This window comes from Polypterus senegalus, chromosome 12 (genome assembly GCF_016835505.1).
Source record: "Polypterus senegalus isolate Bchr_013 chromosome 12, ASM1683550v1, whole genome shotgun sequence".
Classification (NCBI taxonomy): Eukaryota; Metazoa; Chordata; class Cladistia; order Polypteriformes; family Polypteridae; genus Polypterus; species Polypterus senegalus.
In genome coordinates this window covers 12,001,121-12,028,927 of record NC_053165.1, presented here as the reverse complement: position 1 = coordinate 12,028,927, position 27,807 = coordinate 12,001,121, and the positions used below count along the sequence as shown (strand labels likewise).

Sequence of the window (27,807 nt, the reverse complement as noted above, 5' to 3'; positions counted from 1 at the left end):
CTGAAGTCCCATAACGGGTATACCCTCACAAGGCAAATTCACAGGGCACTCTATATTTATAGGGAGGCACAGTGACACAGTTGTTGGCTTGCAGTAGGGAGACGTAGAGATTGCGTGTTCTCCTTGGGTTTGTGTGGGTTTCCTCCGGATGCTCAGGTTTTCTCTCACTACCCAAAGACGCAGATTAGGTGCTAAATTGACCCTAGGCAATGGACTGGTGCACTTTTCAGGGTTTGCTCACCACAGTTGTATGGAGTGCTGCGTTACCACAGCCTTTCTGTCAGCTCAAGCCAATCTGGCCATTATCCTCTGACCTCTCTCATCAACAAGGTGTTTCTGTCTTCTGAAATGGCTGCTCACTGTATGTTTTTTTATTTTTCGTACCATTCAAAGTAGACTCTAGAGACTGTTGTGTGTGAAAATCAGACCAACCCTTCTAGCAACAACAGTCATGCCGCAGTCACTGAGATTACATTTTTCCTCATTCTGGTATTTGATGTGAACATTATTATTATTACTAGCAAAATACCCCCGCTTCGCAGCGGCGAAGTACTGCCATAAAATTTTTATTAAGAAGAAAATTAAACCTTTTTAAACTGAGGGAAAATATACCAATTATTATTTGTTAAGGATCTGTTTGTATACACGTTGTCAGTTCGGCCCTCCGGTTGTAACATGACCAAGCTGTGCGCTGAGCTTACTCTTGAGCATGTAACGTACAGTTGACCATGTGAAGAGTAATCTTGTTTCAAATCTCACAACTTGGATTGCTGCTGTCATAATCGGTTTGAGTTTCATGGTTTGTTTCAATTACGACAGTATTTGCAGGACTTGTTGTGTTGAAGTGACATTCGGCATCTGTCAAGCATTGTAAGCATACAACTGGTTTCATCGATAACTTCACATCCAGCTTTTGAGAGTTTAAACATTCATAAACATCAAAGTGTCCACTACTGAAATCGTCATCCGTGAATCTAAGATGTTTAAGAGGCATTGGTGGTTGTCAAAAGGTATAAAATATTTGGCCATTTCAGTACACTTAAAAGCAACAACCGAACAATTCAGTGGCAGCCATCAACTCACATGAAGAACCATAGGTGAAGGGCTTAAGCATTTCACTCTTCTAGTGCTCCTGTGTAGTCTAATTATCTCCTGTACCGTCATCAGTCCACACCCTGAACCTGTCCCAGTCATTCAATACATAAGACACAATGTTCCTCCAGATATCAAGAGTGAGCCTGATATGGCTGTGCAATATGTAATAAAGAGAAAGGAAAAGGCAGGTGCCATGTCCAGTCATGGAAACCACTCGGTAAGTAACAGTTCTTTGATCGATGGTGATCACCTCGATAGACATGTTAATGGGGGTATGGTTGGAATGAAAAAGGAAATGGGTACCTGAACAGTGTAAAGTAAGTCTAAAATGCCTACACAATACCTGAATGTAGAGACTGGAGCGACGGACGGCCTTATATAGGCAGGCAGCCAACAATGTGGGAGGCGTTGGGATGGGGACCCAACGCCGCCTCACACGGTGACCGACCTGCAGGCTATGGACATATATATGTACGTAAGTAGGATTCAGTTATTTTTGGAAACCTGTGTACCACATTTCTTGAAGATGGGCCCATAAGTAACAAAGACCATTGGAAAGTTCAATATGGCAGCCGACAGTGGTGTCATACCACCAAAATAAGTACGTACATCGGTTTCGGTTAGCACAGGGAAGCTGCCTACCAAATTTCGTGAAAATGGGGTCAGCCTTCTACCTATATGGGAAGTTGAAGAATTAGTGACGTTGGAAAGCTCAATATGCCGGCCGACAGTGGCGTCATACCACCGAAATAAGTACGTACATTGGTTTCGGTTAGCGCAGGGAAGCCGCCTACCAAATTTCGTGAAGATGGGGCCATAAATAAGAAAGTTCAACATGGAGGATGTTGTCGAACGTTATCGACTGTTATGACTATTACGTGTAGAATTTCGAAATGAAACCTGCTTAACTTTTGTAAGTAACCTGTAAGGAATAAGCCTGCTTATAGTTATTTATGTTTTTCTTTCTCACTGCCCCTTGCCCCCCATATTTAATGTTCTCTTCCTATGCTGAGTGCCCATGACCTCTCTCTCTCTCTCTATCTAAGTGCCCGTGCCATCTACTGATCTTTGGCCTACAAATGCCAATGTTTTCCACTTGGCCACCCATCCTTTATTGGTGCCTGGGCCAGGACAGGACATCAGTCCATTGCAGGGCAAACACACACACACACCCCAACCAGGAACGATTTAGCAATGCCAATTTATGGCATGAGGAAACCAGAGCACCCTGAGGAAATTCAAGTGAACACAGGGACAGCATGCAAACTCCACACAAGGAACACTCAAGATGTAAATCTCGGTCCCCATATCCTAAGGCAGAAGTGCTACCACTGTGCCACCATGCCATCTCTGTTTTTAATAACGCAATAAATAATATTTGTTACAAATGTCTATTGTGTATCAACTCTGCAGTGATTTAAGAAGGTAATAGTGATAAATAATACAGAGATTTATAATTAATATTATAAAGCATTGACTTGGCACAACTGGGTTCATATCCTGGGTTTGCATGTTTTCCCTATGTCCACATGGTTTTGCTCCAGTTTCCTCTCATAGTCTAAAGTTATACAGGTTAGGTGGACCGGTGACACTAAATTGGTCCTGGTGTGTATGTGTGTGGTATGTGAGTGTGTTCGCCCTGTGATGGACTGGCACCCAGTCCAAGGATTGCTCCTGCCTTGTGCCATATGCTTTTTGGGATAGGCTCCTCGCTGTGTGACCCTTCTCAGGATTAAGTGGGTTTAAAAAAATGGTATGATACATAAACTATTGACTACAGTGCTTCATTTTTTTTAAATTGACAGTAGAGTTCTGAACTTATACCCATGTACAACAATAGGTCACCAGTCTCCAGAAGATGGCTTTGACTGCAGTCTACGTACTATGTGCTATTTCTATGTTTTTGATATCTCCAATAGGACAGTAGTTCTTATATCAATATTACTTATTACTAGACTGGCACAGTAGTAGCACTACAGCCTCACAGTAAGGAGACCAAGTTTTGCATCCCAGGTCCTAGTTGCATAGATATTCTGATCCCCTGTACCCAGGATTGTTCCAGCCTTGCGCCTTATGATAGCTTGGATATGCTCCAGCCCCCTGCAGCCCTACTCAAGATTAAGCTGGTTAGAAGCTGACATTGACTTATTACTTTTCTGACTCCTTGAGAAATCAACTGGGTGCATTTCCTTTTTATTTTTCCAATTGGAATACCAGCAGTGAAGTGACTTGCTCAAGATCACACAGTGACAGTAGTGGGATTTGAACTCACAACTTCTCGGTTTGAAGTCTAAAGCCCATGTCGTACTTTAAAATATAAGAAATATGCAATTTAAATCAAGTATGTAGAACCGACTGATTTAACTTCATACCCAAATGGTAATGTATACTGTAAAACAAATTTTAATCCAACTCTTACGGAACACATTTTCACATATGACATCTCAAAATGTATGTGTGTCATTAGTACATTTCCATTGTACAGTGTAGGATGCCATATAAAAGCATATTAGTATAAATGTATTGCATTTCTGAAAACTACGATTTTATTGAGGTTAAATGTTAACTAAATAATGCTAGAAATGCAGTGAATGAGTTTACTGAACTTTTCTGTCATTTTGTTGTACCTTATAGTTACAGTTTAACGTATAAAAGAATATTATTGTGTGCACTATAGCTGGTTCAAATTTAAAATTATTACGTTAACTCTTAATTATAGATTATGGGTAGGGATAAAATAAAAATGTGCTTCTAGCACTGGTAAATATATGTAATATTAAGAAAATTCGTAGCTAGAAAATATAAAAACACACTTAAATATTAGGTAAAACTTGATCATTTCGATTACTTTTTATCTCCCCTACATAGAACATTGTTTGATTTTTGCCACTGGATAATGCTATCGCATTTCTATTAAAATAATCTTGAGCGTGCCGATTTGAGATGCATCATGGGATTTGCAGTCTTTGAGTAGCACTCGTGCTTCTGATTGTTAGAGAGTCGCCTTTCAATTGGACTACATTTCCCAAGGGTCACATCTGCTATATAAGAAAGACGAGCGCCTCTCTGCCGCGCTCGAGTGCTCATGTGGACATACAGCTGAGTGCAACGTCTGTAAGCTCTTCTTGATCCGCTTCTTGTAACGGAGTTTAAGATGGATTTATATTGTACGGGGGCATCGGAAACTTTCCACGTTTAATGTAGCTGGCGGCTGAAAGGTGCGAGGAGAGCTCTTCTCGGAGTAGAGGTGAGGCCGCCTCGGGGGGCGTATAACTCGTAACTTTAAAGTTCAAGAAGAAAGTGCTCGCGCTTTGCGTTGCGGCGCTTCGCGTTTTGTGGACGGCGTCTGAATGTCAACATAGTGTGAAGTTTTTAAAGTGTCCGCGTAAATTGTTCACTGTTGGTGTGGCGTGCTGGCAGGCGAGCCGGATGAACGAGCGGGTCGGCAGGAGTTAATTTAATTCGCCGCTGTGTTCTTCGCGAAGTGAAAGCGGATAATCTGCCTGACTGGCTCAGGAGAAGCTCAGTGTACAAAGTGCGCTAGTAGTTCTCGTTGGGCTTTTCTTGCAAGGCAACGCACACAGTTAAGGCGGCTCACTAACCTTTAATCAACCAGCATTCTGATTTTCTTGGTGGCTGAAAGATCACAGCTGTATAATTAAGATCCGCTATTTGGACTGCTGCACACCCAGGAGTGGGCGGAGTTGTGGGGGGTTAGAGGGAGCGGGCGAGACAGGTGGCCCTAGTGTTGATTGGCGCTTGCGTTTCGGGAAACTTCGGCATCCGTCGTGTTTCGGGAGCAGGCAGAACAGATCTTGGGTTAGAGGCAGTCTTCTTTTAATTACTGCTTCTTCCGCGGATTGCCGGAACGTGTACCCTGGCGGGGGTCACGCTGCGCGACGTTATGTGCACCGAAGGAGGAGGAGGGGGCAGGCGGCGATGGATATATGGCTGCTTACGGTGTTAACCTATCAGCAGCAGGTGTCAGTCGTTTTCCTCCAACACAAAGTGACTCCTTTAAGTTTCCAACGGCGTATGTGCTGGGATAACTGGTGTGGCTCAGTGGCCCGTAAATTCGGCAAAAGACGAGGATGGCACTCTTGGTGCTTGGGGCCTCCAATGAAAACCATCGGTTTTTCTGAAAAATGCCGGTTATCATGAGATTAAGGGTTTATTAACCGCTTTATTTTCGCATGTGCCAGGCTGCGGAATAGTTTCTATCGTTGCCCAGCAAACAATACCTTGCAGAACATAAAAAAAGCATCATTAAGGCGCAGTACGCAGCGGTCTTTCTATACTGACTTCAATGTTCTTGATGGACAACGTCCGGCCCAGAGCTTGGTTTGCGAAGCTCGGTTACCAGGGAATCCAAAAAAAGCTTTAAGCGGGTTTTAAACATATAGTTCATATTCATTTAATATATCTAGTAGTAATGTCGAAGTTGTTAAAGGTCATCGAGATACTGGCTTCAAGTATCTTGATACAAAACTTTTTTTTGGCATGAAGTACAATATTAGTACAGTATCTGTCCATCTCCATCCAGACGCCCTCTTTGGTTTTCATGCAGTGAAGCAGGGGTGTCAAGCCCTGTTGGAGCGCCGCAGTGTGTGTAGGTTTTCCTTCCAGTCACTTTCTTAATTTATTAACACTTAATGCTCTTATTTTCCTTTCGTGATAATTAACTTGCTTAAGTGTTTTCTCCTTAACAGTCAGCCAAACATTTTAGAGACGCAAGCTAAAAGCTCGCTCCGTTTTCACTCTAATCAATCTGCAGTTTTGGTCTTATTTATGTCATTCTAGTGTCCATTTTGCCACATCAGTCATTTCTAAAATGGACTGTTTTCCCAGTAGTTCAACATCCAAATACCACAGAGAATCCTTGGTATCTGTCAGACCTTCACTTTCCATTTCCATGTAAATGGAAGTTTGGTGGTGGGCTGATAAATTTAAGTTGAGATTCTGATTCTATGATCAAATGTTGAGAAAAGTTGATTTTAGTATGGAGTCTGTGGAAACCTATGCACAATGATAACTTCTGGGGGAAAAAAGTCATGTTTTTCAGGCAAGGTGAATCATGTTTCCTTCATAAGGGCTCTAAGAGAATTGGCTTTGACCTAGTACTTATCCCCAAATCCTTCAAAAATGATTTGACCCATGTCCAATGATAAGTGCCATACAAGTGGTTTAGTTTAACTAGGATTTTTGAAGTCTGCTCCATTTAGATATTGGACAGTGTCTGTTGATCTGCAAAGTATTTCCAGGTGTAGTTTTTGCAATACTTATTTTATGTATGTACAAATGGACATCTCCAAGAACATGCACAGACAGATTTTTCAGAAGGAATTTTCGTGAAGATAGCAGACAGCTTGTTTACCCTACCATATCCTCGATGAAGAGAAAGATGCGACTATGCAAACGCCTCAGTAGACAGTACAGAGGTCACATACTGTAATGCCCCTGTGCATGTCTACCAATCTGTGCAGCTTGTTTACGTCATTTGACATAGTGTTTAATTTCAAATTAAATATTAGGTAAGTTATCCATCTGATTTATTTTACTCTGTACTTGATGTATATTTATGAAATACACATTGATGTGATTGTATATAATTGTACAGTGTAATAGTTTGTATTGCAGAATCGTTCAATGAGTTATTTCCAGCATTACAGTTGAAGTGAAATTTACATGGAAGTGCTGTATGGAGAATTCCACACTACACGCATACCCATGCCCCCTTAACCTTCAGGTACCTTACTGAGACGCATGAAAGGCATAGGTAAAAATGGAATCTGATTTATCTGGTCATGTCTTGTGTTCTATTGCATCTCATTGTGAGACTGATAGTTAAAGAAAAATAATTTAAAATACAAGTCAATTTAAAGTCATGGTAGCAATGTATATTTGATCAACATTAGTATTTGGTTATGAATGGGGGAAAATTGCTAGAATGAAAACCTGCATCCCTACTGGAACCGAGTTTGACACCCTTGTGGTAAAGTAATAGCTGCCATTCATTTTGTATTTTCTATTCATAAGTTTAGTTAGAAAGGAAATAGTAATGCTTAGACTCATCAGTCATGGCTCTTGTCATCACATTTCCTGAAATATAGAAAAATTTAACAGAAATTTCTCGTAGGATGGAGGTGGCTTGTACAAGACTGTCACTAGTAATGTACAAGTAAAATGTTTTTTTGCTTAGGAATCAGGTTGTGGATGTTGATTTGATCACTTGTATTTAGTTTTGGTGTCAAGGTATAGTTTAAGCATGACCCTAAAATTGCACAAAAAAATATGAGTAAAACTTTATTTAGGAAAAATTGGCTCAGATCTGAATTGTACCCAAATCTGTCCAGGATTTTGCTGACTATAGGGTGTTGCCAGTAATTCAGAATAAGGGAAGAGATGCTGGTTCATAATTTCCTGTCTGTGACCCCTAGCTGGTCCTTTAACCTGTCTGTTCTCCACTTGTTTTTTTGTGGCTAAGGGCTTTGGGACAGCTGTGCTAAAAGAATAATTCTTTGTGAGCTGCTTTGGCATGGTGGATGCTGTAAAAACAAACTGTTTAAAATGTGGTATTTCTAAAAAAATTTTGTCAACAGCAAAAAAAAAATCTAAACTTTATATAGCTACAGTACTAATCCTTGTCATAATCTTCTAGTGATTTCATGTAATGCAAGCAGTTTTACTTAAAGACAAATCTGCAAAAGTTGTTTTGAGCTCTGACCTTGAAATATGTGATGTTACTGTTTGATGCTTCATTTTAGAGAAAGGTTAATTTAGTTTGACACTTAACACTCTTAGGTCTTTGTTTTGAGATGTTCAGAAATTGCAAAGTTTATATCTGCTCTGTTTTGTTTGCCTTTGGAAAGGGCTTTGGCTCATCTGCTACCATGTGTTGGACAAAGCAGGATCAAAAAAAAATTATTCTGAAAACCTTATTGCGGTTGGGGGTATTTTTGAATAAGATTTGTATTCTATTATAAAGCAGCAATATGTATCCGTGTAGATGGTGTGAAGCTGCTTTAGTCTGTCCTTGAGGGTTGATTTTAAGTGAATGCTTAAGCTCTAGGGAATGTCACTTGGTGTGACTGACTTCCTTTCTGATTTATATTGTAATAATGGATTCATCTTTAATGATAATTGCATTACAGTGGACTTACTAAATTTTGCAGGAAGTGTAGGTAGGCATACTGTGCTGTATAAGGCTCATTTGGCCAAGTGTCTTTTACACATCACAATAGAAGGATCATTATACAGTTAATTTTATCAGTAGCACTGTGTTAATTGCTATTTTGTAAAACTAAATACAATTCCTTTCAGCACTGACTTGAAGTAAAAGATCAACTTCGGTTATGAACAGTTCTCTGTACTCGGCTAATCCACTAATTTTTGACTTAATTTGTGTGTGATTTTTTTTTTTTTTTTTGTATAGGCTTAAAACTGGTATGCATTTTTTTTGCAGCTGTCCTGTCACAGGATGTCTTCCTGTGTTATCACATTTGAATATACAGTAGAACAAGTCAATGCTTAATTTTTTTGCTACACTTGAAAAATAGTGTTGCTTAGTTATCACCACTTGATTATGGTGGCATGTTTGTTAGTCATGTTTTCTCCTTCATATGTATAGAGTCTTGTTGCAGTATCCTTGAAGAGAAGTTTGTCTGTTTGTTCTCTCAAGTATCCTGATTAATTAAAAAAAAAAAAAATTGTGCCACTTATCCAAGGCCCCAAAAACCGACAGCCATCTTATCAGTCTTAACTTTGAAGACTTGAGAATGACTTTGGCGAAAACCTGCTGTAAACCAAGTCTGTAGTGGACAATGTCATAGTAAAATGTCCTTTAATTTTCCCTTAACAATTAGCCTACATATGATCCACTAACGAGCCTTCCTAATCTTGTGTTTTTAAGCACTACCTGTTTGTTGTGATATAGCATAGAATTAAATTGTTTCCAAGTAACTGCTGTCGTCATCAATACACAATACCTGATTCACTATAGACCGTAGAATGGGTTAGAATGTATATCAGGGTTTAATAGCAATTCCTAGTTTTAAATTTACTTTTGTTGTGCTTTCTTCCGTTTGTTAAACCTGTTTAATTCATTTCGGGATTGTTGAAACTATAGCCTATCCTTTCAGCAACAGCTGCATGGTAGTAACTAACCCCATAACAGGCATCTTATTGGTGTTCCTTTATGAATATTTAAGGTGACTTAACTATTGTAATACTTTCATAGCCTATCAAACTGAAACACTAGTTAATCCCCTCATTTGAAGAGTCAGTCAGTCATTTTCTAACATGCTTAGTCCTGAATAGGGTTGCAAGAGTCTGCTGAAGCCTATCTCAGCGAGCACAGGGCACAAGGTAAGGTTAATTGATTGTGTTTGTATTTAACAGATTCCCTTATCCTAAGGTAAATTGTAAACCAGGTTATTATACATACCAGAATGATTAGGTGGTACAAGCGTCAAAAGCAAAAGAGCACAAGATAGGGGAAAAAACAAGTAAGAGGGAGGAGGACTATTACTATATACTTTAATTATGCCTGCAGCAAGACTTAAGACAAATCTGCATCCTAAGGGCTTTGTCAATACAGCAGCAGCTATACTGTAGAAGAGAAACTAAAGCATTCCAAAGTATTTGTTGAAAGAATCTTTTTCAAGACACCAAAACATGAGGGAATTTGGTGCAGACAAAAGGGAAATTTTTCCACTGCTTTGAAGTGAGAATTTTATTTTAACAAGTAAATGTGCATGTATAGCACTTGTACATAGGGAATTTACTGTTAACAAAAAATGTAATAAAATTATACATGTCATATTGGGAATTAAATTTTATTAAACCTAATTTTGTTTTGAATTTGGCACCTTCAGTTTGTTTATGGTAAATCTAAATTGTAATACTAATGAATTTTGAAGTTATGAACTGCATGTACTTGAATAGTTGTATAGGTGAGCATGGCTCTGCCTTTTACCTGAAGTTTTACTTAAAAGAACATCTTACGATGCACTATTACAGTAAAATTAAAGTATAGCTGAACACAGAAAAATACTGTCTGCTATAAGTTAATTGAAAGTTGTGCAGATACAGTTTTTATATGCTGGTTGGAGTCAAGTTTTTAACTGATTGGGGATGGTTCTGGTAGCAGACTCCTCTGCTACTATCTTGCCAATCACACAGCCCTACGGTTGGTTCACAGTATGGCATAGGTCAAAGCTGATACCAGCATAAGACAAAGGTCTTGCACTTAGGTACATTTGGTGACCAGCAATTCACTGCAAAATTCAGAAGGGTTAGTTTGACCAAAACTGCAGTTCTGACAAGTGCCACTGAATGACACAGAAAGACATTGATTGTTGGCAGGTGCTAATAAAGATAATTACTACTAATAAATGCAATATGACCAGCCTCTGCACTAGCTTAAAAAAATAAAGGTTTACTGTAAAATGAATCTTAAGCATTATTTTAAAGGTTGATGCTGATGGGAGGTGGTAGGTGCTGTTACATAATATTAGCAGGTAGATCATTGCAGAATTTTAGTTCCTACAGCTGAAGCTTCTGCTTTCTATTGTAGATTAAATTGTTTTGGGAGTTAAGATGGCCTAAATCTACCTGACAAATTATAGCCAGTCTTTTTGTAAGTTAAAAATTGAGTCAGTCACTTCTAACTTTAACCAATGTAATAATTAAAGAACTGTAGTTTGCATTTTTGTTTTACTTTAGATTAGCTCAGTGTTAAGCAAGTTTTAAAGATCCCTTTCATTTTTCCTTTAAACACTGTTAAAGTATCTTTGTTGCAATGTTTAAGAATTGTTTGGCTAATTCATAAGTAGCCTTTGGTTTCTAAATGTAAATTTCAGATTAGTTTCCAAATTATCTCCACTTGGCAAAATAAAAAAATTATAGTAGTTTTGCTCAATATAGATTAGGGTAATGGGGCGGCTACATTTCTGAAAATGAAATATTGATGTTGTATGCTGTAAACTGAAGGCAGCGTCAAACAGTCTAATCAAATTAACAAGTGCCCGGCCTTTTATAGTTTATTTGCACTTGTGTGCCAAAAATAGACTGCCTAATTTTTCTGTTCAGAGGGAGACATTTTTTGGTAAGTTTTTGTAATGAGCTTCATATGAGGCTTCTGCAGAGATACTGTATATAAATTACATATTTCCTCATTGTGATCACTTACAGATCACGTGATTTATTCAAGGAAACAGTGGTGTGGGATGTTCTGCATAACTCGGAAGTGGACTATCGTGTTACAGCTTTTTGTTTTTCAGTGGATTTGCCAAGATTCTAGTCATTTACACTGTGCTCTTGTCTCAATGTTTTTAACATTAAGAATTTTTATAGCAATCTTGTTCTGTTATTTGTTGCATGCAGTTCATAATTCATATAAAGTAGATTTGAACTTCAGCTCTTTATAGTTGGTGCCTTAGGCACTAGTTGGCATACTGCATTTTGAAAAACATTGTATGCATGTTTGCGTCATTAAACACCTTGTACTTTCGCTGAAAGTTAATGTGACTTAAGTGACACCATAGTGTGTGACAGCATTTGTGTAAGGTTTTTAGGTTAAAAAACTTTGCCATGCAGTTGTTGCTGTTCCCTCAGAAACAGAGTGACAGTCCGTTGACTCCACAGTTGCAAATGCCATCTTAATTTTGATTTGATGCCTGGCCATTTACAAGCTCTGGAGTTTCACTGTGTCTTTAACCTTATTGGTGTTCTGTTCTATGCATTGTAATAAACCTTGTGATGGCCATGCTGCTAAAAAATGTGTTTTTTGCATAATGTTGTATTGAGTCTCTGGATCATTTTGTAGAGGAGTGATGTATATGTGAATTCTTGAGTTGGGAGACCAAAGTCAAATTGACAAGTGATTTCCTAGGCATCTTTGTTTAAATTCGTCCTGGGATTGAAAAGTTTTTGTGTTCTACGTTTTACTTTAAGAGCTGCAGAGCTGTGGTCCCTTTAGACAGCACTGATAGTATTTTTCGGAGACTCTGCTGTGTTTCTGCTTCATATGGTTGTAGTCTGTTGCACTGACAGGTCATACTTTCATCAAAGCAACAGCTTCCAGCTCCTCTTGCAGTGTGAGAGGTCTCTTGGGTGTTCCCAGACCAGCTGAGATGCAGTTTCTCAGTCTCTAGTCTCTCAGAGGGATATGATTGTTATCTGTAGTGGAAGCTGTATAATCCAATCCAGTGATCAAAAGAAGCAGCTTTTGGGCTCCTTAGAGTAATGGTAAAGTTATGTTGCAGTTCAAGAGACAAGCCTCTGCAAAGTAGTCTTGAAGCTTAATGCACTCCTTTCCAAAACCTCTCCTTGAAGGCCTTTTGTGTATGTTTTTCATTCTATCGATGCAGTTTGCTTGGATGGAGGTGCCTTCACTTTGCTTGTGTTGCAAACATTTTACTGCTTGGTCTTTCAAATGAATTGCTGCTTGCCTATTGGATGTCCAGCAACTTCTGCTTTTTTCCTCTTGCAGCGCATAAATTGTTTAGGCAATTTTTTTTTCATAGTTTCAATAATTATTGAATTCAAAATTAACATTTTCTGACTATTTTGATGCAATTTCTAAGGTTTAAAAAGATGAGCCCCAATGACTTTGGTCCTACTTTGGTGCACTGGTGGTCAACCATTTCTGTAACTTTATTGGATCATATAAAATATTTGGTTGTTTATGGTTAAAAGTTGGTCAAGCTTGTTGCTTTGATTAAAGTTGTGTTGAAGTCCTATTCAATGTTTTATGAGGAAACTAGTGATGCTGTGATCAAACAGCCAATTTAGGACAAAAAGGATAAAAAAAAAAAAAACCTCTGAATTGGCTACTTGTGACATGTGATTGGTGTCGTCAGTCTGAGCATCTCTAGAGAAACTAACATTATCACTGAAATCTTAATCTCAAAAATTTGGTTCTATTTGCTTGTTTACAGCTACTGGGAAATACGCTCTCTTTCAATTCTGTGGTTTTACATACACAATCTAGATAATTTAGTCATGTTCTGATAACATTAAAATTATAGGACCTTGACTGACAAACCAGCAGAATTTACTTTGTCATTATTTGATACAATTGTTTAAAATTGCAAATATATACTCTAAAAGCCAGACATACTATAGTCACTTAATCCCCAGGTTCGTTAGCTAGCCCTTGTCACCAGACTTGTGGTTCTCTCATAATTTGCGTCTAGTGTGCTCGTTTCTCCTGAATAACAGAGCACCTCATTTTTGAAGTACACACACTGAGCAATTCTTAGAAGCACTATACTAATATTGGGTAGGGTCTTTTGCTTGCAAAACAACCTGTTCATGGCATGAATTCCTCAAGTAGTTAGAAACATTCCCTTGAGAATGCTTCAGGTTGACATGATTGTGTCATGAAATTTGCGCAGATCTGTCAGCTGTGCATTCATTCTGTCAATCTCCCCTTCTACTACATCCCAAAGGTGTTCTATTGGTTTCACGTACGGTGACTGGTAAGGCCACTGAAGGACTAACAGTCATGTTCATGAAACCAGTTTGAGACCTTTGCATTGTGACATGGTGCATTACCATGCTGGAAGTAACCATTAGAAGATGAGTAAATTGTGGCCATGAAAGGGGATGGTCAGCGGTAATCCTCAAATCGGCTGTGACATTCAAGGAGTGATTGTTTGATATTAACAGGCCCAAAGTGTGCCAAGAAGACATTCCCCATACCATTACACAACTACCACCACCGCCAGCCTGGCCTGTGGATACAAGGCAGAGTTGGTTCATAGATTCAAATTCTGGCCCCATCAAGATGCACGTCTCTGCAGAAATCAAGATCTATCAGACCAAACAACGTGTTTTTCTTTATTTTGTTTTTTTTTTCTTTTTTAAAAGTTTTACTCTCTTAAATCTCACACCTTGTGTGCCATGTGGTACTTAAGCAAGAAATTAAGTCCATCTTAAGCTGCCTGTGGTATTAACCAGATTGCCGGCTAAATATCTGCTTTGACAAGAGGCTTGGTAGCTATAGATTGTCCAACAAAGTGCAGTTTCCACAGCTCTGTGGTTGTTGCTTCTTAAGTGTCTTTTGTGATTTGGTTGCACATCCGAACCTAATGTAGGGGTGAAAAAGGCAATTTTAAAGTAAACCGAGAGCATTTGTGTGCTACCTATATGGTTGCGTGAAGTCCTTTCTAAGCAGAGGTGGCTGTACCTGTTCTATTATCTTCTGTGCTCAGAGATTGGGCTATAGGTAGCACCAGTCTTCAGTGAGAATGAATGAATTAGATAATCACGTTTTAAATTGCCAGAGAGACTATGATGTGACACTAAGTAAAATAGACATGCAACATTTTTAACAATAAGTGATAATCCTAGGGCCCATATAGCAATAAAGTCTTGAGCGGATTTCCGTGTAGAGTTTGTAAAAAGTGTTTATCATCTTCTACTTGACTTATCTTACGATGTGCAACTAATGTTTTGTTCACTAATAAGTACCACTTATCAAGTATTTTCTTAATTAGTATCACATGAATCGCTGAATACCATTATTATTCATTGTCTTCAATTACAAGCTCTCTAAGGCTGTTTTGGCAATAACATGCTTAAAACCACATTTATTGGAAAATCTGTTTTTCAGGTTGAAATTTGTTTCAATATATGGAGAAAATATTGTTTAAAACAGTGAAGAATAGTATTTCATAGACAAGTCAAATTTGAATTTCAAAAGAAACAGACATCAAATGCTTTAATTTTACAAATCTCTCCTTTTTTTCACTACTTGTCCCACCTTTAAGGCAGCCTTTTGTGAAATGAAACTTAATTGAAGATAATATTCCATCAGCAACGACACACTGCATGAAAACACTTGACTTGTGCATTCCTAGTTTTCCTCCACTTTCTCTGTACGTTTAGCATTCGTTTGCTCAGAGGTTGACGCGCTTGCTGCTTCCTGAGCAGCTCTTTTCTCCATACTAGCAGGCGGCTTCTTTTCTTTCGTCTGCAACTTTTCACGTTAAAACTGATTAAGTCAGTGTTTATATTGCAATTACATTATGCATTTCCTTCATTTTTCGTACAATCTGCCTCAAGAATGGTTTAAGATATGATGAGGTAGGAGAAGTGACATCGAAGGTGGTAGGAATGAGAACGGCGCCCTGCTGGCTGCTGCTGCCGCGAGTTGGTTCTCCAATAAAATAAAAATAAAAAGAGGAATAACTTTGGAGGTCAATCATCACCACAAAAACGTATAGTAGACGTCATGCAGTATGTGTACCAAATTTCATGTCAAATGGTTTGTGAGCTACAGGTGATTTAAAATCCTGGACAGACAAATGAACAGCCACGGTAGCGTATTATACAAGATTATTTTGGAACTTGTGTAAAGCATCCTTTATTCTGGTTTTTTTTTTTATATAGATATATATAATGGAAATAAATAAATATAAAGGTGCCTCATTGTAAGTGATCAGACTCTATTGCTTATGCTTGGGTACTGTTCCTGAATTATCCAATTATTGGATTGGCTTTAACTGGCAATTACATCTCATTTACTTCCATACTGTTCAAAACATTGTGTTTTCGCTTAATTTGTTATATTTTCATTCTGTACCAATGAACATTATCTTTGTTTCAAAAGAACACAAACATATTTGCTAATTAGTTTTCCAAAATGAAGTATGGTTTTTAGCAGCTCTGCTAATTCCCATCTCTGCAATTGTGCACTTCCATTAATGTATTGCATCTTAAGATTTGCCTCATGCTTTAAAGTATTATAAGTTCAGCCACACAGTTGTCTGACCAGAGGTTTTAATGCTATAGAGAATTTTATTTTGTAATAAATGGAGCATGTTCTGTCATTGTTTCAGAGTAGTCAAGTGTACAGAGAGCCTCACTATTAAACTTGCTTTTAGTAAGTTTAATTTTTTTGTACTGTGTGTTTGTCTGTCCATATTCATAGCCTTGCAGTGTATAATAGGTGTCAAGAATATGTATGGAGTGACTGCTTCTCCATGGTCTTTGATTTTCACCACTTTATGTGGGGAATATATTCATGGAATGATGACTTTTAAATCATTTTTAAGTAATCCATTCAACTAGAGCAGGGGTCTCCAACATGTTGCTCGCGAGCTACCGGTAGCTCGGTACCCCTTTCCAAGTAGCTTGTCAAAGGGTTAATGAATCCTACATAAATTTGAAAACTTGATTAGTTAAATTAAGGGTGGGCGGTCTTTCCAAAAAATCATATCACGATCCTTTTAACACAAAATCACAATCCACAGTCTGAATTGCGATCTTTTCAATGTGGCATAAACTTAAGAGAATATCCGGACTCAAACTCATCAAGACCTAAGTAACACTTTTATTTTAAATAACAAAGTTTAATTCAATTGATCTCTCGTTTGCTAGGTAAGTGGGTGTAAGGAACACGTGCCAAGGCTGCGGTGTGAGTGAGGAGGGCCCTGCCCCCCTACCCTCTGCCCGCTAAGTCTCACTCAGATTTGCGCTAATAAATCGTTACTGCAAGCGTACTATGATACATAGTGAAATGAGAGAAGTCTCAACAGTATTCTCGGCAATTCTGGAGCTCTGGAGAGCCAGATAACTATAAGAATCTTCACCAAGCAGCTGTGAGAATGTCTGCTTTGTTTGGGTCTTCATACCTCTGAGTCTGACATGAATGTCATGAAATCAAAGTTCAGAACAAGACTGACAGATGAACATTAAAAGATGAACCTAAGTGGCTACACTCTACCATACCATACACCTGCCTCTCTTGTTGACTCCATGCTGTGACATGGAACAAAATGACAAATTAATAAGGAATATCTATTTGAAATTGCTTTTTTTTTTTTTTTTTTTTGACAGCATTCATGTTTTGATCCAATAGTGAGATACACTAGAAAATGCATACAGACGTTAAAAATGCACTTGCAGGTGAACTAAATATTTTTTGTGACATTTTAATGCAAAATGGTGAGTTGTGGACACCAACATTTTGTAAATGTTCAGGCAAAACAAGCTTATTTTGGTTTGTTTCGGTTGAAATAAGGTATAAAAAGAAACATTAGAAAACATGAGTAGCTGTCGGCCATTTTCATTTTGTAAAAGTAACTCTCAGCGGGGAAAAAAAGTTGGAGACCCTGAACTGGAGGGTAAAGCGTCATGCCTGCCAGCTCCTTTAGTCAATGAAAAGAACGACACCAGGCTGCAATGGAGTTTAAGATGCTGCTCTTTGTAAATGAATATGAATAAGGATGACTGAACTATATTGGTTAGCCCTCCAAAAAATGTTTTTTTTTTTTTTCCTTTCTTCCCCCCCTTCTCAAAGAAACATGTAAAGATTTGATCAGTTTGTTGTATCTGGAGCAATGCATCTGTCTGCAAACATCATTTTAAAATTTGATGGAGTTAAAAAAAGATGTGTCATTTTTCTAGAGTTAACTATAGTTGAAGCTTGTGCACTTTCACAAAAGATTGTCTGTTTTAAGACCCTCTGACCAGCTGGGCAGTGAAGCATTTTTTCTTGTAAAACATGAAAGCTTGTTAAGTGCACTTTTACCTAGCAAGGTCCAGTTGGTTCAGGGCACCTTTTAAAAAGATGTAAATTTAAAACTTGTCACAGGCAAGAGAAAAACCTCATTTTACTCATTTAACTGGTTTTCCATAGTTCCTGGAATGTAACCAGAAGCAGCCATATCACAATTGAGCATTGCCCGACTCCAAGGATTGCACTGCTCTACTGTGTTCTGAGTGATGTAATAGTTTCAGCAGACTGACCGGACAGATGACTGTCCCAATTCTGATGTTCAAGTGACCACACCAAAGCAGATCTTGCACATCGGATTGGTCCATTTGTTTTGTTTTGGATCTGCCACACAAAATCTGTTCAAAATGCTGGCAGATGCCATTTCTGCATTAGTGACAGGACAGCAATGATTTTTTTAAGTCATTGCAAAATAAACATTTTGAACTTCGTAAGGTAGAGGTAGGCTATATAATCTAAAAATATTATTTAGAAAAGTTTGAATGTTCAATATATCAAAGTGCCTTTTTTTTTTTTTATATAACTTGATCAATGTATTTTTATAATTGAAGTTCTATAAATTACAATTAAACAAATCAAAACAGGAACTCATTTACCAAATACTGTTTTAGGATATTTCTGCACTGTTACCAGACAGGTTTCATTCTAAGTCCATAATGTGCTACCTCTAATATTTTCACACAACTTGGAATAACGTGGGTCCTCCTCCCCATGGGCTCACCACCTATGGGAGGGGCCAAGGAGGTTGGGTGTAGTGTGAATTGGGTGGTGGCTGAAGGCGGGGACCTTGGCGGTCTGATCCTCGGCTACAGAAACTGGCTCTTGGGACGTGGAATGTCACCTCTGTGAAGGGGAAGGAGCCTGAGCTAGTGCGCGAGGTTGAGAGCTTCCGGCTAGATATAGTCGGTCTCGCCTCGACGCACAGCTTGGACTCTGGAACCAATCTCCTTGAGAGGGGCTGGACTCTCTACCACTCTGGAGTTGCCCCCGGTGAGAGGCGCCAAGCAGGTGTGGGCATACTTATTGCCCCCTGACTTGGAGCCTGTGCGTTGGGGTTTACCCTGGTGGACGAGAGGGTGGCCTCCCTCCGCCTTTCCTGACTGTTTGTGCGTATGTGCCGAACGGCAGTTTGGAGTATCCTCCCTTTTTGGAGTCCCTGGAGGGGGTGCTAGAGGGCTTACCTTCTGGGGACTCCCTCGTTCTGCTGGGAGACTTCAATGCTCACATGGGCAATGACAGTGAGACCTGGAGGGGCATGATTGGGAGGAACAGCCCCCTCGATCTGAACCCGAGCGGTGTTTTGTTATTGGACTTCTGTGCTCGTCACGGATTGTCCATAACGAACACCATGTTCAAGCATAAGGGTGTTCATATGTGCACTTGGCACCAGGACACCCTAGGCCTCAGTTCGATGATCGACTTTGTGGTTGTGTCATCGGACTTGCGGCCACATGTCTTGAACACTTGGGTGGAGCTGTCAACTGATCACCACCTGGTGGTGAGTTGGCTTCGATGGTGGGGGAAGATGCCGGTCAGGCCTGGTAGGCCCAACCGTGTTGAGGGTTTGCTGGGAACGTCTGGCAGAGTCCCGTCAGAAGTAGCTTCAACATCCCAAGGGAGGTGGGGGACATTGAGTCCGAATGGGCCATGTTCCGTGCCTCTATTGTTGAGGCGGCTGACCGGAGCTGTGGCCGCAAGGTGGTCGGTGCCTGTTGTGGTGGCAATCCTCGAACCCGTTGTTGGACACCGGCGGTGAGGGATGCCGTCAAGCTGAAGGAGTCCTATAGGACATTTTTGTCCTGTAGGTCTCTGGAGGCAGATGATGATGGGTACCGGCAGGCCAAGCGTAATGCGGCTTCGGTGGTTGCTGAGGCAAAAACTTAGGCATGGGAGGAGTTTGGGGAGGCCATGGAGAACAACTTTCGGACTTCTTCGAGGAGATTCTGGTCCATCGTCCGGCATCTCAGGAGGGGGAAGTAGTGCAGTGTCAACAACAACATTATTTATTTATATAGCACATTTTCATACAAACAGTAGCTCAAAGTGCTTTACATAATAAAGAATAGAAAAATAAGACACAATAAGAAAATAAAGTAAGTCAACATTAATTAACATAGAATAAGAGTAAGATCCAATGGCCAGTGTGGACAGAAAAAAAAAAAAAACTCCAGACGGCTGGAGAAAAAAATAAAATCTGTAGGGATTCCAGACCATGAGACCGCCCAGTCCCCTCTGGGCATTCTACCTAACATAAATGAAACAGTCCTCTTTGGATTTAGGGTTCTCACGGAAGGACTTGAAAATGATGGTCATGTAGACTTCTGCCTTTTAATCCATCCATCATTGTTGGAGCATCATGAAGCTTTGAGTAGGTGGAGGTTGCGCAGGCCACAACTACAAAGAAACCGGAAAAAGAAACAGAAGAGAGAGTAGGGGTCAGTACGGATTTTAGAGCCACCATGAATAGTTATTCTGATAAACTGAACATACAGAGTATCAGGATTAAGTTAAATTGAAGTTATAAAAAGGCCATGTTAAAGTAACGTTTTCAGCAGTGTTTTAAAGTGCTCTACTGTACTAGCCTGGCGAATTCCTATTGGCAGGCTATTCCAGAGTTTAGGTGCATAGCAGCAGAAGGCCACCTATCCACTTCTTTTAAGCTTTGTTCTTGGAATTCTAAGGAGACACTCATTTGAGGATCTAAGGTTACGATTTGGAATGTAAGGTGTCAGACATATCGATATACAAGATGGAGCAAGATTATTTAAGGCTTTATAAACCATAAGCAGAATTTTAGTCAATCCTGAATGACACAGGTAACCAGTATAGTGACATCAAAACTGGAGAAATGTGTTCGGATTTTCTTTTCCTAGTTAGGATTCTAGCAGCTGCATTCTGCACTAGTTGCAAACGATTTGTCTTTTGGGTAGTCCTGAGAGGAGTGCATTACAGTAATCTAGTCGACTGAGAACAAACGTGTAAACTAATTTCTCTGCATCTTTCTGTGATAAGAGGTCTAACTTTAACTATGTTTCTTAAGTGAAAAAATGCTGTCCTAGTGATCTGATTAATATGCGATTTAAAATTCAGATTACAGTCAACAATTACCCCTAAGCTTTTTACCTCCGTCTTGACTTTTAATCCTAGTGTATCCAGTTTATTTCTAATGGCCTCATTGTATCCATTATTGCCAATCACTAAGATTTCAGTTTTCTTTATTTAACTTGAGAAAGTTACTATTCATCCATTCTGAGATACAAGTCAGACATTGTGTTAGTGAATCAATAGAATCTGGGTCATCAGGTGCTATTGGTAAGTACAGCTATGTGTCATCAGCATAGCTGTGGTAGCTCACGTTGTGCCCTGAGATAATCTGACCAAACGGAAGCATATAGATTGAGAAGAGCAGCGGACCCAGGATAGAGCCTTGTTGAACACCATATTGTATATCATGTAACTTTGAGTTGTAATTACCACAACTAACACAGAATTTTCTCCCTGTCAGGTAGGATTCAAACCAATTTAAGACACTGCCAGAGAGGCCCACTTAAGGCGATTTCTAAGAATATTGTGATCAATGGTATCAAATGCGGCACTCGGATCTAAGACGATGAATGGCCTCTGTCTGCATTCACTCGCAAATCATTTACTACTTTAACGAGTGCAGTTTCTGTGTTGTGATTTGTTCTAAAACCCGACTGAAATTTATCAAGTCAACACCGTATATGATGGGGATGGTGTGCTGCTGACCTTGACTCAGGACATTGTGGGTCGGTGGAGAAAATACTTTGAAGACCTCCTCAATCCCACTAACATGCCTTCCAATGAGGAAGCGGAGCCTGGGGACCCCGAGTTGGGCTCTCCCATCTCTGGGACTGAGGTCACTGAGGTGGTCAAACTCCTTGGTGGCAGGACCCCGGGGGTGGATGAGATATGCCCGGAGTTCCTCAAGGCTCTGGATGTTGTAGGATTGTCTTGGTTGACATGTCCCTGCAACATCGCATGGACATCAGGGACAGTGCCTCTGAATTGGCAGACCGGGGTGGTGGTCCCCCTCTTTAAAAAGGTGGACCGGAGGGTGTGTTCCAACTACAGAGGGATCACACTCCTCAGCCTCCCTGGAAAAGTCTATTCAGGGGTTCTGGAGAGGAGGGTCAGTCGGATAGTCGAATCTCAGATTCAGGAGGAACAGTGTGGTTTTTCGTCCTGGTCGCGGAACAGTGGACCAGCTCTACACCCTTAGCAGAATCCTGGAGGGTGCATGGGAGTTTGCCCAACCAGTCTAAATGTGTTTTGTGGACTTGGAAAAGGTATTTGACCGTGTCCCTTGGGGAACCCAGTGGGGGGTGCTCTGGGAGTATTTGGTACCGGACCCCCTGATAAGAGCTGTTCGGTCCCTGTACAACTGGTGTCCGCTTGGTCCGCATTGCTGGCAGTAAGTCGAGCCCGTTTCCAATGTGAGTTGGACTCTGCCAGGGCTGCCCGTTGTCACCGATTCTGTTCATAACTTTTATGGACAGAATTTCTAGGCGCAGTCAGGGTGTTGAAGGGGTCTGGTTTGGTGGACTCGGGATTGGGTCACTGCTTTTTGCAGATTATGTTGTCCTGTTTGCTTCATCAGGCCGTGATCTTCAGCTCTCTCTGGATCGGTTCACGGCCGAGTGTGAAGTGGCTGGGATGAGAATCGGCACCTCCAAATTCGAGACCATGGTCCTCAGCCGGAAAAGGGTGGAGTGTCCTCTCAGGGTTGGGGGAGAGATCCTACCCCAAATGGAGGAGTTCAAGTATCTCGGGGTCTTGTTCACGAGTGAGGGAAGAATGGAGCGTGAGATCGACAGGCGGGTCAGTGCGGCATCTGCAGTGATGCGGGCGCTGCATTGGTCTGTCGTGGTGAAAAAGGAGCCGAGCCGTAAAGCAAAGCTCTCAAATTACCAGTCGATCTACGTTCCTACCCTCACCTATGGTCATGAGCTATGGGTAGTGACCGAAAGAACAAGATCGCGAATACAAGCGGCTGAAATGAGTTTCCTCCGCAGGGTGTCTGGGCTTTCCCTTAAAGATAGGGTGAGAAGCTCAGTCATCTGGGAGGGGCTCAGAGTAGAGCCGCTGCTCCTCCGCATCGAGAGTCAGATGAGGTGGCTCGGGCATCTGATCAGGATACCTCCTGGACACCTCCCTGGCGAGGTGTTCTGGGCATGTCCAACCAGGAGGAGGCCCCCGGGGAAGACTCCAGACACGCTGGATGGACTGTCTCCCGGCTGGCCTGGGAACGCCTTGGGATTCTCCCGGAAGAAGTGGCCAGGGAGAGGGAAGTCTGGGCTTCTCTGCTTAAGCTGCTGCCCCTGTGACCCCACCCCGGATAAGCGGAAGAGGATGGATAGGTGGATGGATGGATGGACTTGGAATAGAAATTACATAGCCAGCAGTAAAGGGTGCCAAGTGTCTGAGAGTAGCAAAGCTGTCAATACATGAAGTACACAGCCAGCACAAGTTTGATGTGGGGAAAGGAGAACACACAAGGTGGCATGCTGTGCATGTAAAATGCACAGCACACATCATTGGTGCTGGCTGTGTCAAACCAGACAATGCATGGAAAAATGAGAATAAACGTGTGCATGCCTCTGCTGTTAAACCGCGTGGGTGTAATTCATTGTGTATGAGTGTATGTGATTCAATACATGTCTCAGCATTTCATGATAGATGTACTCTATTTTTTTTTTTTTTTCTCTTCCTTCCTTAAAAGGTACTTTTCATGGCCAAGTACCATGTTTCATCAGTTCCATGTTCACAAAGAAAGCCCACTGTTAATTCTCGCATTTGCATACATTGTCTGGTCTGGAGGAACATTGTGAGTGAGCCTTCTGTTTTATCACATGTACTGCAGATGGCTCGCCTTATGTGTTTCCCTGTTCCCATGTCAAATTGATGCTGGGTGGCGTACTTTGTATTTCAAGTGTGCAAATATTGCAATGTGATTTCAAATGAGTTTTACTTTTTTAGCAAACTGAAATAACTGGTACACTGATAGCTTTCAGATTAGTGTTATTACATGTGCTGAAATTTTAAATGCAAGCATACAACATGGTGGGCCTTGGCATTCTTTTTCCTTTTGACACAATCGGGCACATCGAGGTACAACCGTGTAGATGGGGGTGGGGGGGTATGGGTTGGGGGGGGGAAGGAATAAACATTGGGGTTTCGTTGTGAAAAGGAAGAACTTATGGAAAGTGGTACTTCCCCATTTATGAGGTTTCTTAAAGAAAAAGGGGTTGCTTTCAGTACCTAAATTATGAAATGTTGGTGCACGTACTGAATCGCATGCTTATCAAAATGCAATAAAATACATTTTAAAATCTACAAATGTTTTTTCATATCAACAAAAAAAAAATATTTTCATGCTGCATTGCCTCTTTCCCTCCCACCACTTAACATTAAATCTGTTCAGTCATCATCCAAGTACTCAACATTCTTTTTCATCTTCTATCCTTGTGTGCATATTACTGGCTGGATGCATTCCTGCTAAATGTTAGGAATTTATGGATTCCAACATCTGGACTAAAGTGAGCTGGATGTGGTCATTATTTCAATGTATCATCACTCAGAAGCTTTTTTCAGACTTTCTGGTGATCTAAAACATAAACTTCATTTGGATGACCTTGTATGAAACCTTTTTTCATAGAGGGGGCCATAGAAGCCCGTCTTGCAATTTTTTCACTCTAGAAGCTGGCCTGGATTGGCTGATGGTTCAATTTTAAGGCACTCTTCCACCATTATTGCCAGTAAGCATTTCTAAAGTAATAAGTTAAACTGTTAACCACTGTCAGCCCGTCCATTATTTGACCTAATGGTTTGTTTTTCTTGAAACACAATTTTCTGAGCTCCAGCTTCTCATTGTAGTGCCAGTCTGCCCTCTCTTAGTGACTAAAGAGTGCATAAAGGTGACATTCTCATTTTATTACTTAGCATCCAACTGCTGATACTGGTTAAAAAAATAGATTATGTGCAGGAGGGAAAATAAGGGGGATGTTGTGTGTGTGTGTGTGTGTGTGTGTGGTGGTCCATGAATAGCCTCACTGTGACCCCTCTAGCATGGCAGATTTAAAATAGAGATTTGTCTTTCAGTGGACATGCCGCCCTAACCCTCTTCATGCTGGACTAAGGGCTTTGCTTTTTTCTTAAAGGCCAATGGCCATAAGCATTCTGAATTGGGTGTGTATCTGTGGGGACAAACCTTTCATACCCACTTCAAAACAGCTTGTTGTTCCCCAATAGTATGTATAAAACAATATGTCAAGAACATTACAAATCATTCAGTCAAACAGATCATTCAGTCCAGCAAAGCCTGTCAATCATAGCCACCTATTTCCTCCAAAATCAAGTTGAGTTTTAAGTGTCTTTGGAATCCTCTTGTCCCACATTACTTGGCCAATTATTCCATCTGTCAGTAGTTCTTAGTGTGAAGGAAATGTTTCTAATGTTTATGTGCATCATTTACCCTTAAGGTTGCAATTGTTACTCTTTGTCCTTGATTAATTTAGAGCATCTGTCTTGATCAACTGTAATTTATTTCATAATTTTAAGCACTTTGTCACCTCTTAAACTAAAAAGGTGGACCTCCATCAGCCTTTCCTCATTACTTACACTCTCATTCCTGAAACCAGCCTAGTGGCTCTTCTCTAGACTTTTACACTGCTAATGACTCATTTTAAAAAACTGAAATTACAACTGCATGCAGAACTTCAGGTGAGGTCATGCTAGTGAGTTACAAAGCTTAAGCAATTCCTCACTTGATTTGTACTCCACACATTGTGAGGTAACCACACATTTTACCCTTCTTAATGGCTTCTAAACACTACCTGGAAGTTGATTGGGACAAGTCAACTATGATTTCATCTTGCAAGGGTTACTTTCAAGTTTCTGGCCTCCCATTGTGTATTCAAATCTAACATTTTTACTTCCTACTTGTAATACTACACTTGCATTAAAACTCATCTGCCACAAATATGCTAAACCCTGTATGCTATCCAAGTCCATCTGAAGAGTGCATAGAAATCCACAGTTAAGCCTGTTGCTCCTTTCTGGAGAAAAGACCATTGATCGTCCTCCAGCAGTGTCTGTTCTGTGTTACCATTATCAGCTGTCTTGATTTCAATTCTGTTAGTTTGATGTCACCATTTTGGTCCCTTCTCCAGGTGTTTCTTAGTTTATCTTGCTACCTCTTTCCTTGTTTCAGGTTAAGGCCCATCTAGTGATATTTTCTGCACATTTCCCCTGGATGTTTCCTAGCCCTTGCAATATTGTCTTTAATTCCAATCTGATAATCTAGATTCCAATATGTGTTTTAATCTGTAAATTTGCTGGTTTAGTTTCTGCTTTTGTCTCAATAAAGGGTTACTTGTGCAAAGTCGATATTGGGCATTTGCCACCCCACTAAGGCTGTGATTTTTCTGGTGTCTATCTGATATTAAACTAGTCTAACCCTGTGTTTGCTGAATCAAGTACTGTTTTCAACATCTGTCCATGGGTGATCTGAAATGAATCCCCCCTCAAGGAACGGCATTTCATACCTTTGGCTGAACCAAACATAGTAGGCAAATTGGGGCTTTATTTCACAGACTGAGCGTTGAGTAAAAACTTTTTCTTTTGATTTTTTTGTGAGGTTTTCTTCATATTTGAAGCTTTGAAATGACAGAGTCCTGTGTTTCCTGCAAGTAGAGAATGCAGATAAATGCTGCAATCAAGAAAAGCACACCTTCACAGGTAGAATACCTCTGGTTGTCCGTGGCTCTGTGTAGGGTGCAGAGTAGCTTGGGTTTTGGAGAAACGAGGCGATCTGAAATCAACAGTAAAAATGCATCTCTTCCAGCAGTACTAATAAGTAGATGGTTTTTCTGTTTTACTCACAGAGCGATAGACATGCTAGCTGCCTAGCCTAAAGGCTTATCTTCAAAGGGGCCAGCTTTCTGCAGTTTTTTTCTTGCAAGTAGTCTTGAGCAAAGGAGAGTAAAATGGATCTCTGCTTAGCATCTGATCCTACACAAGGGGGTACTCACAGCAGAGTCTTTATTTAAATCTACAACTGCTATCACACAAGACCGTGCATTTTCAGCTATTTATCTGCTGCCTTATCCATTGCATAAACTGTTTGGTAGGTGCACTGGATTGCAATTGTTTCATTAAATTGTACACTTTTGGTAGACACATTCAAGAAGTGATGTACATGAGTTCATCTTAATTGTTCCTTTTTCATTGTGGTGACCCTGTTCATTGCAACTTTAGTTTGTGAGAAGTTGTAACTTGTTCCATTGCCTCATAATGCCCCAGGAAAGAACCAGCTCCAAATCTGGTACCATTCCATCTCAGGAGTTTCTTGCAGATATCAAATTTGAAGTCAACTTACCCTGCACACCTTTGGGATGTCAAAAAAATTAAAGTATTATCCCTAACAGAAGTGTTTTAGACAAGAGAAATAGTGGGGTTGGTAAGAACAAAGGCAAGACATAGCTGCTTTATATGTATCAAATATATAGCAGGTAGCACTTTTAGAGTTATTCAGTGAAGTCCCAATGCTACCTCTAAAGGCCGTGTCACATTAGGTTGCTTTCCAGGTTTTTTAATTTTTTTTTTTTTTCTCCCGTCACCATATATATGTGTGTGTGTGTGTGTGTGATTAAACAATTGCAGGCAGTCACAGTGTGTTACTATGTCTTACAGCTGTGTAATGTGACATACCCACTGACTCAGTCCAACTAGTCTGTGGCTTGTCTTAACCAATACTGGTTTTATTTTTAAGTCCTGAGGTAGGCTTGTGTGTGTGTGTGGGAGCTAAAAACCAATGAGCGCTCACATGGAAGTACACTGCATGAAATGTAGCGACGGGGAATAAGGAATGAATGTGGGTGTTGCAGACCTTAAAAGGGGGGTGGGGGAGAGAAAAGGGTTAAGATTGCAGTTCAACTCTGTACCTTTCCTGACTCCGCACAGGATGTGGCTCTGTCTACCCGCACGTTATTGGTTGTCACGGAAAAAGGGTATAGTTCAGTTTTTTTTTTAAATATGAAACTGTGCTGGAAAGTCATTATACAGTCATCTAATTTGACATGCCATGCTACAGTATTTTTAGTTGTGTAATCTGACGAACTGCTGTCCAAGTTTGTCATCGCCGACTAAGCTGATGTCTCATTACA

General features: G+C 40.3%; 1 protein-coding gene across 1 annotated transcript in view; it reads left to right on the top strand.

Annotated features, from left to right (window-relative positions):
• The first annotated feature begins 4,659 nt into the window (after positions 1 to 4,659).
• The window catches only part of LOC120540181 (inositol 1,4,5-trisphosphate receptor type 1), an 86,810-nt gene continuing 63,662 nt past the window's right edge, over positions 4,660 to 27,807 (top strand). The window contains exon 1 of the mRNA XM_039770734.1: positions 4,660 to 4,678. The gene's annotated coding sequence lies outside the window, so the exon portion shown is untranslated. The remainder of the gene's footprint in view (positions 4,679 to 27,807) is intronic.